General features: G+C 44.1%; 1 long non-coding RNA gene across 1 annotated transcript in view; it reads right to left on the bottom strand.

The window, feature by feature from the left end:
- Positions 1-14,169: 14,169 nt before the first annotated feature.
- LOC148777640 (uncharacterized) overlaps positions 14,170-16,527 on the bottom strand; it is a 106,410-nt gene continuing 104,052 nt past the window's right edge. Inside the window, exon 3 of the long non-coding RNA XR_016037622.1 lies at positions 14,170-14,994. This is a non-coding gene — a long non-coding RNA (uncharacterized LOC148777640). The remainder of the gene's footprint in view (positions 14,995-16,527) is intronic.

Raw genomic sequence — 16,527 nt, 5'->3', positions numbered from 1 at the left:
GGAGCATATCGGTCAAGAACTCTCGCTCTGGAGCCAGACAGCTTGGGTTCAAATTCCACCTCTGTCCTTTAGTAATTAACTGTGCCACTTCAGTCAAGTTACTCAGCCTCTCTGTGCCTTGGCTTTCTCATCTGTAAAATGGGGGTGGTCATAATAGTTTTAAGGTAAAGATTAAGTGAGTTAATAAAGCACATAGATACCTGCTATGTAGTTAGGGCTCCAGAAATGTTAGCTTTTGCCCAGGGCAGATTCATGTCAATGTATGGCAAAACCAATACAATAATGTAAAGTAATTAGCTTCAATTAAAAAAAAAAGAGAAGTCATTGTATGAGCTGAATAAATCATATCTGCAGGCTGAATGTGACCCATAGACTTTCAATTTGGGTGTTCTGCTCTAGAATCAGGAAAGAAATCTTTGGTAACTTAAGACAGTTCGTATAAAATTATACTCACCATTTCAGTATACACTAAGTCTTTGGAATAGGCTGTCAGTGTTAATCTGACCCTTAGTAACTCTCCAATTTGCTGGTGAACACAACTGAACAGTAGTCACTCAGCTGACCCAGAGGAGTTGGTGGGGGGCTGACCTTTCCATTTCACCTGGGCAGGCTCTATAGATAAGGCTAAGTTGTTAACATATTGAAACAATTTCATATTGGTCCATAAATAGGTGCTGTCCTAGCCAATTGCATCTATGACTTGGCTACCCTGGCAAACTCAGCCTCTCCCCCAGGGACACTGCTTTTACTCCCTCGCCTGGCATCCATTCTGATTGGTTAGTACCCACACCATATCAGTTGTGAAATATTTTGCTCACCATCTCTGCACTTGGGTGCAGCAAAACCAAATGAGTTGCAGATCTGATCATTAAAAATTTTGTTTTCCTAAAACTTGTTATTTAACCTTTCTGAGCCTTGGTTTCCTTGTCAGTGAAATAAGAATAATATTAGTAATTATTTCTTAAATTGTTGTGATAAATAAGAGAATCCATGTAAAATGCTTAGCAAAGGGCCTGAATCATAGCGTGTATGTGCACACACACACCCCTCCACACCCATAAATGCTACTCTGGGTATTAATTTAAGTACTCTAACAGAAGGCTGTGCCTTGAATCCCTTTTATCCTCGGGAAGAATTGATCTGGCTCAGATGGGCTTGCTAAATTCAAGGTGTTTGAATTTATAACTCGATATGTGCAAAAATCTTAATCCAATTACATATGACTAAAGAAAGCAACGGAGAAGGCAATGGCAAGCCACTCCAGTACTCTTGCCTAGAAAATCCCATGGATGGAGGAGCCTGGTAGGCTGCAGTCCATGGGGTCGCTAAGGGTCGGACACGACTGAGCGACTTCACTTTCACTTTTCACTTTCACACATTGGAGAAGGAAATGGCAACCCACTCCAGTGTTCTTGCCTGGAGAATCCCAGGGACGGGGGAGCCTGGTGGGCTTCCGTCTATGGGGTCACACAGAGTCAGACACGACTGAAGTGACTTAGCAGCAGCAATATTAATAAAATTCTACTTGGTTTATTATTATAGATTATAGAAGCATATAAAATTAGAAGTCATTTGGATGATAAAAAGGATGGGAAAAATCTATTATCTCACCAGACTGGAATATCAGCTTCTAAATAGCCTGTTTAAATATGATTAAGAAGAACTTTTCAAGAGATTCAAGTATAAGTTGACACCTTTCTGATATTTGACTGGACTGTTAACCCCCTGAGGGCAGGATCATGTCCATTTTGGCCACTGCTGTATCCTCATCAGTGAAGTATGCTAAATGAACGAATGAAGACTGGGGAGAAGGCAGAACAAGAGAGCTAGGGGAGGCCTGGCTAGTCTGAGTGTGGCAGGACTGATTTCCCTGCACCCCTGCTGGGCCAGGTGGGGAACAGAGCACTGTCAGTCTTCCTCCTCATTCATCATCCTTAGCAGCATCCTTGCTGCTTCCAGCCCCATATCATTGCCTGTCCCTGATTAGACGGGCCCTCCCTATTCCCACTGCTTCCCTTCTGTGGGATTTAAGACCCTCGTGGGGCCTATCTGGGGTTTTAGGCTCAGGTCAGTTGAGACTCAAAGAGCCTTGGACCTTGTCTCTCTCTGAGTTGCTACTAATTTAGAGCAGCAGGCCCCAGACTGTTGGTTTCTAGAGATGGGAGACTGTGCTCTGTCCATCATCCTATCAGGACTGCTGCTTAGCCTTTCATGCACTGGCACCGCTGTAGTGGTTACTAAAATACTGAAATGCACTAAGCAACTAAATGGTTAATACCTGACGCAGGGGTGGGGGACCTCCAGCAGAATGTCCAAAGTCAATGCCTCGCTCTGAAATGTATTGAAAACCACCCTGGATTGTCCTTGAAATGTAACCCAATGCATGGCCCCTTATTCTACATATGAACAAATACATGAATGAATGAATGGGAGGATGTCAGCAACAGTTGTTCCAGAAATCTGTGTGGCGTGATGGACTTCTCCATCAGCTGTTTGCTGAAAATGCAGGTACTCCTTCCAAGCGGCAGAGCAGTCTGAGTACATCTTAACCAGCATTTTCAACTGTTTTCAGAAGTCAAGGTCACCCTCATACTTGCACCTGGGCTTTTATATAACACGCTTCAATCACCTATCAGGGCAACTGTCAGAAAAACTTTCTGTTGCAAGTAACACATCTGGAACACGAGCCATATTTTGCTTTACATACTGAAGTGAAGAATCGGTCCCTGGCTGAACATAATGAAAGTCATTTGTTCTGGAAAAAGCAATTCAGAAAAACATATCACCTAAAACGTTAGAGTAGTCCACTCAGAACTCTCTCCTCTGACGGGCTATGAAAGATACTTGGGCTTAAGAGCTATTGGGGGCTGGGGGAGATTAGGGGTGCTTTAATTTCCCATAATGGCATCTTCTAGGAAGTCTGCCTGCTCACTGTAACAATTTGCCTCTTCAATGTGTGATTGGCTCTGTCTGAGAAGTAACGAATGCTCCTTTTAAGAGTCTGGCAGCCCCCATTAGAGCCAGTTTGGAAGTGGCTTCCACAATTCCTAGCCAAGCTGAAGGCACTTCTTCAATCAGTGGGAAAAAAAGAGAGATACTCCTTACACTTCAGAAGTTGACCTCATTACTTGTCACCCATCTCTGTAGTTTGAGGTGAAGGGCAGCCATTTTGATTTCACACACAGTGACTAGGAATATGGGAAGAGACTCCCAAAAGTTGCTCTCTCTTTTCTCCTTGGCCCTTTTCTTTCAGATTTAACAACAAAATCACTCCTTCTGTTCAAGCTGTGGTTTTCATAACTGAAGCCTAAAGCCAGAGAGAGAGCCAGCCATGTGGCCTCAGGTTGGGTTCAGAGATTCTTATGGCTCTTCCTCTGAGCCCTGGTAGTGGATAGGGAGGGAAAATTTCAGCCCTCCCTGCCATGGGGACACAACTCTTCTCACATCCTTTAGGAGTGTGTTTCTTCAGGCACGTCTCTGGCCAAAACCCGGAGCCGAACCCAAGCCCTTGCCTTGTCATGGGAAGCAGCAATTTGGCCACTTTCAACTTTTGTTCAAAGCCTCCTAAAAGGGAGCCGCCCTGTCCCACACGGGACTTCAGGGAAGCCATGCCCTCCCCAGAAATGACAAATGGAAAAGACAGAACAGACTCCAGCCAGGCCAGGATATGGTCTCTGGAAAGAGGTTGTTTTTGTCTCCAGTGGCATAGAAAACACATCCTCTTACTTATTAAGTAGGGAAACAGCACAATCATACACGCTGGAGGTTACCAAGGTGAACAGAATTCGAGATTAAAATCTGCCAGCCCAGTGGTGCATGGAAGCATGGAAGGCCCAGAGAGGAAACCTAGTTCACTATTGGTAAATTTTTTGGGATGCTGTTTATGTTTGAACTTTTCTCTGTTTTCCTGTAGAAACTTCCGTACCCTCTTCCTGTGTCCCTACAAAAGGCTGGGACAATGCAGTCCCAGCGCTCCTGTAGGACACGGGCGGGGCCCCACCTTCCTCCTTCCTGGAGGGATATCCTCTCCTATAGAAGAGGTAAGAATGTAAGGTTCATGTGAAAATGTGATTATATGCCTTATCTCAGTCATTTCGTGATTTGCTCTTTGGCGACAATAAGTCAGCCTGGCCACATTCACAATAGAGGTGGCCCCAGTTCCTAGTTTTGGCTCCTGCTGTTTTCTCAGCTGAAGAGGGCAAACGGCTGTTAAAAAACGCAGCTTGTTTTCCAGGATCTTATCGAGAGTTCATGTCTAAGGCCAGAAAGAGAAGGGAGGGCTCCATTTATTTTTTTTTTTTTCTCTCTCCTCATTGTTTTCAACTGAATTGGCAGGAAATGGGAGTCCTCTACCTGTCCCTCTGGGGAGCAAAATTGATTCGATTCCATTTTTCAGATGTATCCGCTACCACCAGAAATTGGGGACATTTCCGCTCACCCCCAAAAGAATGTGTCCTGCATTTACACGAATGACATCTTTCAAAACTTAAAAGGAATCACACTTCCATGGGGAGTTTTGGGCTTGATGGTTGCCACAAATTGCCTCCCAGCATCTCAGATTTGTTTTATTTTCTCATCTCTCCCTTGATAAAGTGACTTTTGCGGCTGTGGACCTTGACTGACGTGTGTGTGTGTGGTGTGTGTACCGTGAATGGCATAGACACTAAAAGAACTGAAATCCTTCATACAGGGTTTCACGTCAGTTAAAATAGTTCATGCATGACACAGGGGTTGATATAGAATTCAGCCAGAAGATTAGTCAGTTTCTTAAGAATCAAGGTATGTTTGTAACTGGCCCAGTATTTTCCATTTAACCCAGTTCAACCAATTCGATCAATCTGGATAAGATTCAAGATTCATCTAGATGCTTCATTTCCTATAAAATCAACCTCAGATAATTATATTTTGAGGGAACTGGTTGTTTTACTGCCTATAAACTTTAAACATAGGAATTATATAAACCACAGTATTGCATAAACAGAAGAATCTTTCCTTTCAATGTCAACTTTTCACCTTGGTGCTGAGACTCAGAACTTGGACAGTTACTAGATAGAATTATGAAACAATCAGGTTTAACTCCTCTCAAGAGAACAGAAAACAGAAAAGGCAATTCGATTCCACATCATCCCTATCCAGAGCCCTACTTCTGACCAAAGAGATTCTGGCCCCAGCCAGTCTTGTCCTGGAACTCCCAGCTCCTCCCACCCACTGCTCACCCTGACAGTTGTTTGTGGCTCCTCTTCTGCTATGTGGGGCTTCCCTGGTGAATCAGTTGGTAAAGAATCCACCTGCAGTGCAGGAGACCCAGGTTCAATCCCTGGGTGGGGAAGATCCCCTGGAGAAGGAAATGGCAACCTACTCCAGTATCCTCGCCTGGAAAAATCCCATGGACAGAGCAGCCTGGTGGGCTACAGTCCATGAAGTCTCAGAGAGTCAGACATGACTGAGCGACTCAACCACCTTCTGCTATGTGAGGGTATTTGCAGGTAGGGAGGAACTTTCCTGACTGTCTTCCTGTGGGTCCCAGCTGACCCACGGGGCAGTGCTCATCCTGGGGTTCTCAACTTTTGTTTCAGACACAGAAGTCCAATTGATCTGCCCAGAGTTATCCAGGGTAGTTTTTCTATCCAAGTGAGGCAAGCAACTTTAGATCAGCCTCCAAGGAATTAGATTTGTGGGAGAAAAATACTTAACATCCTTGTATTGTATTGACCAATAGTTTTCCTCAATCCCCACATGTCCACTCTCTCCTTGATGCTTCCCTCATGTCCCTATTCCCTTTGAAGCAGTTGAGCTCTTCTGTGTTGACTGCCTCAGAGAAAAGATGTTACAATGGGAAAAGAGCCAGGGAAAAGATTGTTCCTGACTTTGGAGTTTCAAAAGCTTATGTAGGCCATTAGGGAAATGGAAAAGACCCACAGAAAGGACAAAACATTGGCAGAAATACTGTGAATGAGAACAAAATTCCTCCCCAGCCTTACCCAGTGAGCTCTAAGAACTGGGGAGAACCTAGTGAGAAAGAAAAATTGGTGGGGTCTGGGACAAGAGCACCAGATCTGAAGGGACTCTGTAGGCATGAGAAGAAACAGACTCCACAGACCACCCATTGTCCACTCACATTACCCTATGTATCACCCATGCCTGGGGCTACACTAGCTACCTTGTCCTTTGGCTTCCAGTAAGAATGTCTTGCTGACTGTTTAGCAGGAATAACAATGGACTATGCCCCCAAACTTGGCTGTGTTGTTGCAGTTGGACTTAGGCCATGTGATCAACCTAACACAATATCTCAGGGTACTTTGAAGGAGGATGGAGCCCTTGGGTACCTGACAAGGTCTCTCTATGGAATGAAAAGTCCCTTGTGTTTACAACTGAAGGCTGAAGGAATACAGCTCAACATTTTCCCTGAGCAAAAACCATGGTTAAGCCTCTCAAGTCCTCTCAACTCCATGACTCTCTAGTTCTTCGAAAGGGAACCACATTGCTCTTTCATGTTGAAGAATTTTGGGCAGTTTCCCAAAGAGCTGGTCCAGTGGTCTATTTGGATGATTCTACTCTGTCTTCCATTCCACGTCTCTGAGCTAATCTTGACCTTGATCTGGGATAACTGCCTGGTTTTCCAGGTTCTCACAGCCCTCACCACAGAAGCCTGACCTCCCAGTTCCCAGGCCAGGGCGTGTGCAGTTTTCATCTCTTCCACTTCACTGGGGTGTCAGTCCCAGTACCAGAAACATTTTCTTCTCATGGACATATCAGTCAAACACCTAGAGGTTCCCTAACTTCTATGACCCTCAACCCCACCACACCTCATCTTCCCTAAGACCAAGTGAGTTACAGACAAAACCGAGTCCTCAGGCCATTCCATAAGTACCAGAAAGTAGTGGTCATACCTGGGATGAGTCAAGGTACTATACAAACAGAACCAGATTGGGCCAGTGGCCGGCCTGGATTCCCTCTTATCAATGTGGAATTCCTTCTTCACTCTCTTTCCTCCCACGTGGCTGGCATGATCAGATCATCCTAGACTAAGCATACACTCCGCTTCACTAGGGGAAGGGTAGTAGGGTGGCTCCAGACCCTAAGGAAAGGATTCTCCTATAATCTAGAGGTAAGGTCCAAAGGGCCACAGAATGAGCCTGTGGCCAAGTACCAATAGTTAAGGTTTTAAACTAGAGAAGAAAAGGTGCAAGCCAACCAGACAGTTCTTCAGTAATAAAGTTTTCTGATCATGCCTATATTGAAAAGATGAACACAAAAAAACAAAGTGGAAGGAACATCTCTGGCTTATGTTACATACTTAGCACATTGTTTATTTTCATCTTTGCACTTTCCCCTGCCCATCCCTGCTTCACAGAGGTGAAAGATTAATTAAAGTAGATAAAGTGTTCTACAGGCCTCAAATGAATGTTCTTATAAAACTGCAAGAATGCGAACCATTACTGACCCTAATTAGCCTGAAGTCAAGTGAGTATTAACTAGATTTAAAGGTAAAGGAATATTGGTATATGTTTCAAAGCTCCCACTACCCAAGGGGAAGACATGCCCCATGAAAGAAGATTTTTCATGGTGGACTTATAAAAGTATTCAGAGTGGGAAAAAAAAAAAGGAAAGAGGTAAACATCAAACATCAAGGGATTATGAGTGACCATGAAAGCAGACTAGTTAACAAAAACAAAGTAGGTCCTCCACCAAGGTGACAGCATAACTGATTTGTATATAAGCTTTTTCAGGTCAAGTCTATTAAAGAATCTGTCAGCTCTGTGAACTTTCATTGTGGTGCCATTTCTCTGCACTGAATGCTGGCTGAAATTAATGGGGCATGGGTTAGGGGTGGACAGCTTTTAATAAAACACAGAAATTTTTGTGGTAAATTATGGTAGCTAGGAGTTTGTGGTTGGGGGAGGGGAATGTTCTAGAACATTTCTTACAGCAATTGCCCTAGCAATCATACACTACCTGATTTCTCATCTTCAGTGAGTGCAGTCATTTAACCTTTTTGTGCCTCGGTTTCCTCATTTGTAGAAAGAGGAAAATGTTGACCTTATAAAGTTGGTGTGAGGGAAAATGAATTAATAGATGAAAAGCACTGGTATGGAAAATAATACTAAAGGAGTTACTATCGTTATTATGATTATCATTGCTGTAATTGTTCTCTGCCCTTGGACAGAGAATCTATTGGAGACTGAATAGGCCTTATAAAGGCCCCAAAGAAGGCCTAAGAATCCAGGGAAGAGAAAATGGAGAAGGAAAGATGCAAAGTGAAAGGACGGTAGCTCTGCTATGAAGATTTGCTTGGATAAGTTTTTACCTATTCCTATGGCTTTTTCATGTCATTCCGCCTCATTTGAAGCCATTATCAAAATACTACTTGGCCTATAGAAGCAAACTGTTTCCAAGCATAGTCAAGGCCTGTTTGTAGACCAGTATTTTGAAATAACATTGGACACAACAGCATTATTTGGTCCTTCTCTCTCAGTTGTCATGAGATTATCTGAAAAGGATATTTTAGACAATGGAAATGAGACAGGCTGGAACCTGGGGCCCTTGCCACAGTGCCGCAAAGCTCACATGTAGACACACTTCTCCTTGAGCTACAAAATACAAAGAAACTGTAGGAGACTAAAAATCACTGTGTGCATGCGCAATTGGGGCAAATTCTGGGCCAAAAGATACAAAAAAGACAAAAAAAAACTCAACAACCATTTCTGAAGAGCTGGGAGCAAAAACTGGGTGTCAGGAGCAAAATCAGGGTACTGCACATACCACCACCTAAAGGGAGGGCAAACTGCCTAAGCTACCCCTCAGCCTAATGCCTGGACACACCTCCACTTGCTCCCAACCTGGAGTAGGGTGCAGAAAGCCTGCTACTTATTTTCATTCCCTCCTGCAGCTGGTGCAGAAGCCCCAGTAAAGCCTTGCCTGAATTTCTTGTCTGGCCTCTAGTCAATTTCTATTGATTGGAGAAGGGCAAGGACTGCGGTTGGTATCAGAAAGGAGATGGGTAGTAATAACATTTGTCAATTATTTCCAACCCTCCTCCTGCTGGGCACATGATAGGATTATACTTCCAGTCACCTTTGGGGCATTGGATGGGGACAACGGGTTAGTTCCTGCCAAAGAGTTGTGAAAAGCAGTGAGGTGTGTCCCTTCCAGGCTGAAGTATTTAATAGCCAATGCAACACCCACCAATCCTCTCCTTCTCTCTGGCTTGAAAGCCTGCAACTTTGGAGGCTGTGACTGTTCATCAGACTCATTCCTTCATGACTGATCAATGATAAGCAGAACCACCTCATTCCCACTCCTCTTCTGACCAATCCCCAATGAACAGGTAGCATGAGAGAGAGACTTATTGTTGACAGCAGCTGTTTAGGGGATTTCAGCTGTTTGTTATTGTAACATAATCTAATCTCTTGTGACGGATACAGGTGTCTTCAGTGTAAAAAGCTACTTGTACACTGAAAGAGTGAATTTTTAATATATGCGTGAAAGTTCATCCTGACTACTGTCCCCGGGCATATCTTTGTAAAATACCTTTTGGATTATAAGATTCATCTTGCAGTCTGGTGTGAAATCTTAGCTCCCTGGCTTTGCTTCTCAGTCCCACATTTGACTTTCTGTCCCACAACGTCAGTAAAGAAACATTCTCAATTAAGACTGAACTCTTTGTCATGGAACCTCAACAAGATTTATTTAGTACTACCTCCCCAAGTGCAAACTGTTTCCCCAACAAGAGCAGCTCTACTGTTCTCTGCCGGTTTAAATCCTATCCTTTGAGTGTAACTGTTACTATCTTCCCAGAGAGCAACTGGAAAATGATTCTGAAACTTTAGCACGTGGTTATTGTGTTCTTTATCACCAAATATAGATCAGCAAATAAAATACAAGAGGGCCATGCAAGGTCCAATACAACAACATGAGAAGGACCAAGCATTGTAATGTACAACTGATGCTCTTGCACATCTGTAGAAACAGTCTTCAATGGCCATGGTGTTATATCCAGGATCTTCTATCACAAGTGTGTAAAATTGCACCTCTAAGATATTCACTGCATAGTGTTCATCATGGTGATAAACTGGGAAAGCCTCAGTGGCCACCAATATGGCACTTACTAAATTAATTGCCATGAATCCACAAACTGATACGCTGAGCAAGTGTTAAAAGGGATGGAGTAATACGTATTGACATAAATAGATAAGCATGATATATGGTTGTGTAAAGAACAACTTGAAGAACACTAAATGTGGTATGATTTCATATATGTTGCTGAATACATTTTATATTCATAGAAGTCCTGAAAGGATGCTTACTAAACCAATAGCAAAGGTGACATCTGTGGGGTAAGACTGCTGGAGTGGAGCAGGGAACTCCTGCGCTTTTTACTGTATTCCTGGACCTCTTACAAGAATCATTTATTACTTTCATGGCAACGGTAATAATAGCTATTGTTGTGTAAGGACTCATTATGTGCCAAGATGCCACTAAACTCATGAGATAATCCTCAAAATGTGATGCCAGGAAGCAAGGTGTTTTGTTATCCTTATTCAAAGGATGAGAAACCTGAGGAACAGAGAAGTGAAGCAACTCACCCAGAGCTAGTAAGTGTCAAAATCAGGATTTGAACCTAGAGAGTTTAGCTCCATATTGTGTGATCTTAATCACTAAATTATAGTACAAATAAATGGCAACCCACTCCAGTATTCTTGCCTGGAGAATCCCATGGACGGAGGAGCCTGGTGGGCTACAGTCCATGGGGTCGCAGAGTCGGACACGACTGAGCGACTTGACTTCAAATAATTTTTAAAAACCTGTTCTCCTTTTAGGATATAGTTCAACTCTCATTTCTGTGATGCGACCTCTGATCACCTCAGGCCATTCATTCATCCAATAACCCTTCACTAAATACTTACAATGGTCAAAGGGTCTGTTTGGGACATTGCAGAATATTTAAGTCAAATAAACCATAATTCCTGCTACTGAAGAGCTTACAGTCTAGCAGGGGAAGAGAAAGTGACTTCAGAAACTAGAATGGCAAGTGCTAAGAGACAGAAACAAGATTCTCCAAGAGCTCAGAGAAAAAGAGGAGGCACTTCCAGCCTGGAAGCAGAGACAAGCCTTGAAGGCAAGAAGGATATCGAGAAAAGGAAATTGTTCCCTTTGGCTGGAGTGAAGGGAGTAACAATCAAATCTGCAGAGATGGGGAGAGGAAGGTCTTGACATCATGCTCAGCGGTGTGACTTTGGTTTAAAGAGAAATAAGACCCCATGAGAAAATCTGTAGTAGTTCAGTGACAGAATCAGAGAGCAAGTGAATGACAATAGCAAATATTTATCAAGTGTCAGACAGATGCTAAATATTCACAGATAGTAACTCACTGTGAAGTGAAGTGAAAGTCGTTTAGTTATGTCCAGCTCTTTGCAACCCCATGGACTATACAGTCCATGAAAATCTCCAGGCCAGAATACTGGAGTGGGTAGCATTTCCCTTCTCCAGGGGATCTTCCCAACCCAGGGATAGAACCCAGGTCTCCTGCATTGCAGGCAGATATTTTACCAGCTGAGCCACAAGAGAAGCCCAAGAATACTGGTATAGCCTATCCCTTCTACAGCGGATCTTCCCAACTTGGAATTGAATCGGAGTCTCCTGCATTGCAGGCAGATTCTTTACCAACTGAGCTATCAGGGAAGCCCCAGTAATTCATTAAGTCCTCAGAATAACCCTAAGAGGAAATTACTGATAATTTCCCATTTTTATAGAGAGCTGAAATAACTGACTAGTTGAGCTGCACAACTGGGATTTGAACCCAAGTGGTCTGGGTCCAAAGTTTGCACCTTTAACCACTTTATTCTACTATGTTTTGTTGGAGAAATCTCTCTTGTGCCAATGCTTGGGGGTAGCTTGGGGAGGAGAGAGCCTTAAGGGGCAGGAAAGATGGTTAGGACACCATCACAATACTCCAGGCCACCACCCCAAACTCACACAAAGTGCATATTTGATCATTTATTCTATTGTCAGAATTTCTTACATGTATTAGTGTTCTCAAGTGAACAAGAAGTCACCAAAAGCATGTTTCTATAACCTATGTAACATTTAAACATGTGCACACATATATCACATAAAAGGGTTTGAATGAATAATTTCTAGAATTCTGTCATTCTCCGATTCTGCAGGAAGTAGATCGTGATGATAATTAGAGTAACACACTCCAATGCATGGCACTTTACTGTTTTACACTTTCCTCCAGAGCACCATTCTACTTAATTCTGACCTTTAGAATGGACTCTTGAGGCCAATAGAGCAAGCACTTCTTTTTACAGAGGAAAAAATTGATCACGTGAGGTTAGGTGAACTGCCTAAAGCTGAGGAGCTCCCAAGCAATATAATCTGAATTCAATTTTTGTGGTTCTCCATGACAGAGCTCTCCTAAAAACACAACCTAACCTTCATAGTCAACTTTGCTTCTGAGAAACTCAGTGTTTCAGAAACTGCATTCATCTTTTCTAAAGGGGTAGAGAGGTAGAACTGAACCTGCTTTTAAAGCAAACCAACCTCATCACAATTTATGGGTGCCCCAGAGCTGGAGTGATTAAGTGCTGGACTGGAGACCCCAGTGGGGTGCTGCCACCACCCACCACATTGCTAAGGTTGAACCTTCCATTTTAAGGTCACATTAATTTTGCTGCCCTGGCATTCATCCATAAATGCTTTGATGTGGATAGACTTGGGTATGAAGTCACTCTCTCTGACTCGCTTCTTCAAAGAAACAAATTATAAATGAATCCACCTCAGGTGTGTCAAAACACTGAAAATCATGGGCCATTCCCTGCTAACTTTTGTAAGACACCCTCCTGAACATGATTACATGGAGTACTGTTTGTGGAAGTGTCCAGCACAGCACTAAGCACTTACTAGTGTCTGGATAACCAGTCATTTCTGACACTGCTTGGGCCAGGCTCTGTTCTAGGTACAGGGAATAGGGCAGCAAGCAAAGCAGGTGAGGCTTCTGTCCTCCAGGAGCCCAGCTGGGAAAGGCAGAAGATGAATGAGGAAATAAACAAGAAGGTGTGGCAGGTCCCGGAAAGAGCTTTGAAGGAAATGAAACAGGTGACGTGGTGGAAAGTGACGGTGAAACAATTTCAGATACTGTAGTCATGGGAGATCTTGTGACAGGAAGTCTTTCTTTAAGGGTCAGTCATCCAACTGGCTGCAGGAATGTCCTTTGGGCAGAGCTTACATGGGCTGAGCCTGGAAGGGATGAAAGAAGGTGATGTGACTGGAGTGTGAACAAGGGGGAGAAGCTAAGACAGCATTCTAGAAAGGAGGTAGCAGCCAGACCATGGAAAGTCTTGGTAGGCCAGAGAGAGGAGTGTGGTTGTGTTCAAACGGGACTGGAAGTGAATGGGGTGGTTAAGTATGGCTTGAACTGACCTATGTTGGGAAAAGCTAACTCTAGCGTTGGGTGGAGCATAGAGTGAGGAGGGAAATGTGCTGGATTACCAGCAAGCCCTGGCCGCTGCAATAAAATGCCATAGATTCGGTGGCTTAAACAGCAGGCATTTGTTTCTCACAGTTCTGGACACTGGGAAGATCACGGTGACAGGAGACCTACTTCTTGGCTTATAAATGGCCATCTTTTCTTTGTGTCCTCACATGACAGCAAGCTCTGGTCTCTCTTCCTCTTCTTATAAGGACACTAATCCTGTCATGAGGACTCCACTCTCATGACCTCATCTAAATCTAATTACCCTCCCAAAGCATTAGGGGTTAGAGCTTCAACATATGGCTTTTGGGGAGACACAAACTTGCAGTTCATAACAGGGCAGGTGGAAACAGTGAGAGGAGGTGGCAGCAGAGATCCAGATGAGAGATGGCTGGGCCTGGACCAGGGTGGATGTAACTTGGTAGAGAGATGCAGGCAGATTCAAGTTGCCTTTGGAGTTGAAGCCCACAGGACAGGCCCTGAATGAATGCTTCCACACATATATATTTTTCCTGTTTCTCCCTTGCTATCTCCTTCATTTTTTGGCCAAAGATTATTTCCATAGTAATTCACATCTTTTTCTTTAAAGGCACAGATGATAATTACAAACAAAGCCAATTCAAATGAATTCAACAAAACTTTATTCTGAAGAGAATACACAACTTCTCACATGAGATGTTCTTTCTGTTCATTTCAGCTCATTTCAACAATGGGTTGTGATTGGCAGTTATGAGCCAGGCAGTATGATTGGTTGGGGCAGTTCTGGTGAAAAAGACAGAGGGACTTCCCTGGTGATCCAGTGGTTAAGAATTCATCTTCCAATGCAGGGGATGCAGATTCAACCCCTGGTCAAGGAACTAAGATCCCGGGTCAGGGAACTAAGCCCACACACTGCAACTGCTGAGCCCACACACTCTGGAGCCTGCGCCTGCGTGCTGCAGTGAAGAGCCTGTATGCAGCAACTGAGACCTGACGCAGCCAAATAAATAAATGATAAAGAAAACAACCTAGACAGCATATTAAAAACAGAGACATTACTTTGCCAACAAAGGTCCATCTAGTCAAGGCTATGGTTTTTCCCGTGGTCATGTATGGATGTGAGAGTTGGACTGTGAAGAAAGCTGATCGCCGAAGAATTGATGCTTTTGAACTGTGGTGCTGGAGAAGACTCTTGAGAGTCCCTTGGACTGCAAGGAGATCCAACCAGTCCATTCTAAAGGAGATCAATCCTGGGTGTTCATTGGAAGGACTGATGCTAAAGCTGAAACTGCAATACTTTGGCCACCTCATGCGACGAGTTGACTCACCGGAAAAGACTCTGATGCTGGGAGGGATTGGGGGTGGGAGGAGATGGGGACGACAGAGAATGAGATGGCTGGATGGCATCACTGACTTGATGGACATGAGTCTGAGTGAACTCCAGGAGTTGGTGACGGACAGGGAGGCCTGGCGTGCTGTGATTCATGGGGTTGCGGAGAGTCGGACACGACTGAGCGACTGAACTGAACTGAACTGAACTGAAAGAAAACAGAAAGGAGAAAGACACAGAGTTAAACTTCAATGATCTCACAGTCCAAGAAATGAGAAAGATGGGCAAGGAAACAAGATAATATAAAGAGACAAGTGAAACACGGGTAAATGTAAGATTCAGGGCACAAAAACAACGCAGAGGGAGAAAGGAACACTCAGATAGAGAGCAAGAGGAGAGAACATCCCAGGGCAGGTGCCTGCTGGCCTAAGAATCAAGGAAGGACAGTTCCCTGGCGGACAAGGAGGGTTGCAGGGCAGGTGGAACAGCATAGGCTAATACTTCCAGGAGCAAAATAGCAAAGTTTGTCTGAGGAAGCATAGGCTGCTTAGAATTGCTGGAGCCAGTGTAACAACAGAGGGAGATGAGGCTGTCAACATAAGCCAGACCCAGATCGTAAAAGGCCTCATTTACTGTAATTAACAAGCTTGTACTACATTCTGTAAGTGATTGGGAGTCAGAGGAGTGCTTCCCAGGGGGTGACACCATCGGATTTCACTCAACTCTATGCATTCATCAAGTGTGTCCCTTTAAGACACACCCAGATGCATGAACATTATTTGAGAGTGTTTGTGAAGGTGTGTGAATGAGAGACTTTTAAAAATGTGTGGCTCCAAGGAAATTATATAATTTGGAAAAGGCAGGGAAGGAAGAGAGGAAAAATTACAGCAGCTCAAGGAGAGCTCCTCGGCTCCCTTCCAGCCCCCGGGAAAAGTCCGACGCAGGAAAAGCAGCCCGTCTGTTTTGTCTGCAGGCGTCTGAGGCAAGCTCTGCTCCTCCACAGAACAGAACGATTCATGCAGAAGGTTGGGAAGAGAGGTGCCCATTTTCCAGGGGCTGTGATGCCAATTCCAGTTGCAGTAAGAAGGTGACGGGAGCCTGGAGGACTGGCTATGCCAAGGTACACATTTGCAGTGGGCACACCATTAAGGCATCTAGTAAAAACTCCTAATTGTGCTCAGAGGATTTTCATGGAGCTTGGCAGCTTGGAATGGCTTGGAATGTGCGCCTCCCAGGCCTGGCTGAGCAGAGCCTTGTAGCATCTTGGAGGGTCTCGAGAGGAGGCGTGAAAAGACAGCCCCAATGCAGGAAAACAAAACTCATTTGAATTCCACTTTGATTTTCTTTTTTTCAGATGCCACATAAAACCTGGGGAAGGGGATGTCTAAACTGAAGTCAGGAGAGGATGGCATCGCTCTGTGACACTCCTGCTGTGCAGAATGAACTGGGAAGGTCAAGGTTTCAACGTGGAAACATCCCCCGAGGCTTCCAAATGTTGTTGTTGGCTTTCTGGCTTGTTTATCGAATCTGTAGGGGGGCAGCCCTCCTCTTTGCAGTGGGCAAAGAGGCAAAATGGGGCTCAGGGCATGGCTGGGAAATGAAATTGAAATTGTTCTATTTTTGGTCTGAAAATGCTCAAACATTCTCTATTGTCAGCTGCTACAAAAATCTTATAAATCTGTACGGCCCAACAGGGTAGCAGCCAGCTGCATTGTATTTGAAGTTAGACTTGCACAAGCCA

This window comes from Moschus berezovskii, chromosome 6, assembly GCF_049115385.1.
Source record: "Moschus berezovskii isolate FMDL1 chromosome 6, NW_MosBer_1.0, whole genome shotgun sequence".
Taxonomy (NCBI): domain Eukaryota; kingdom Metazoa; phylum Chordata; class Mammalia; order Artiodactyla; family Moschidae; genus Moschus; species Moschus berezovskii.
The sequence above is the reverse complement of the archived record's forward strand: the minus strand, read 5'-3'. Positions and strand labels throughout refer to the sequence as shown.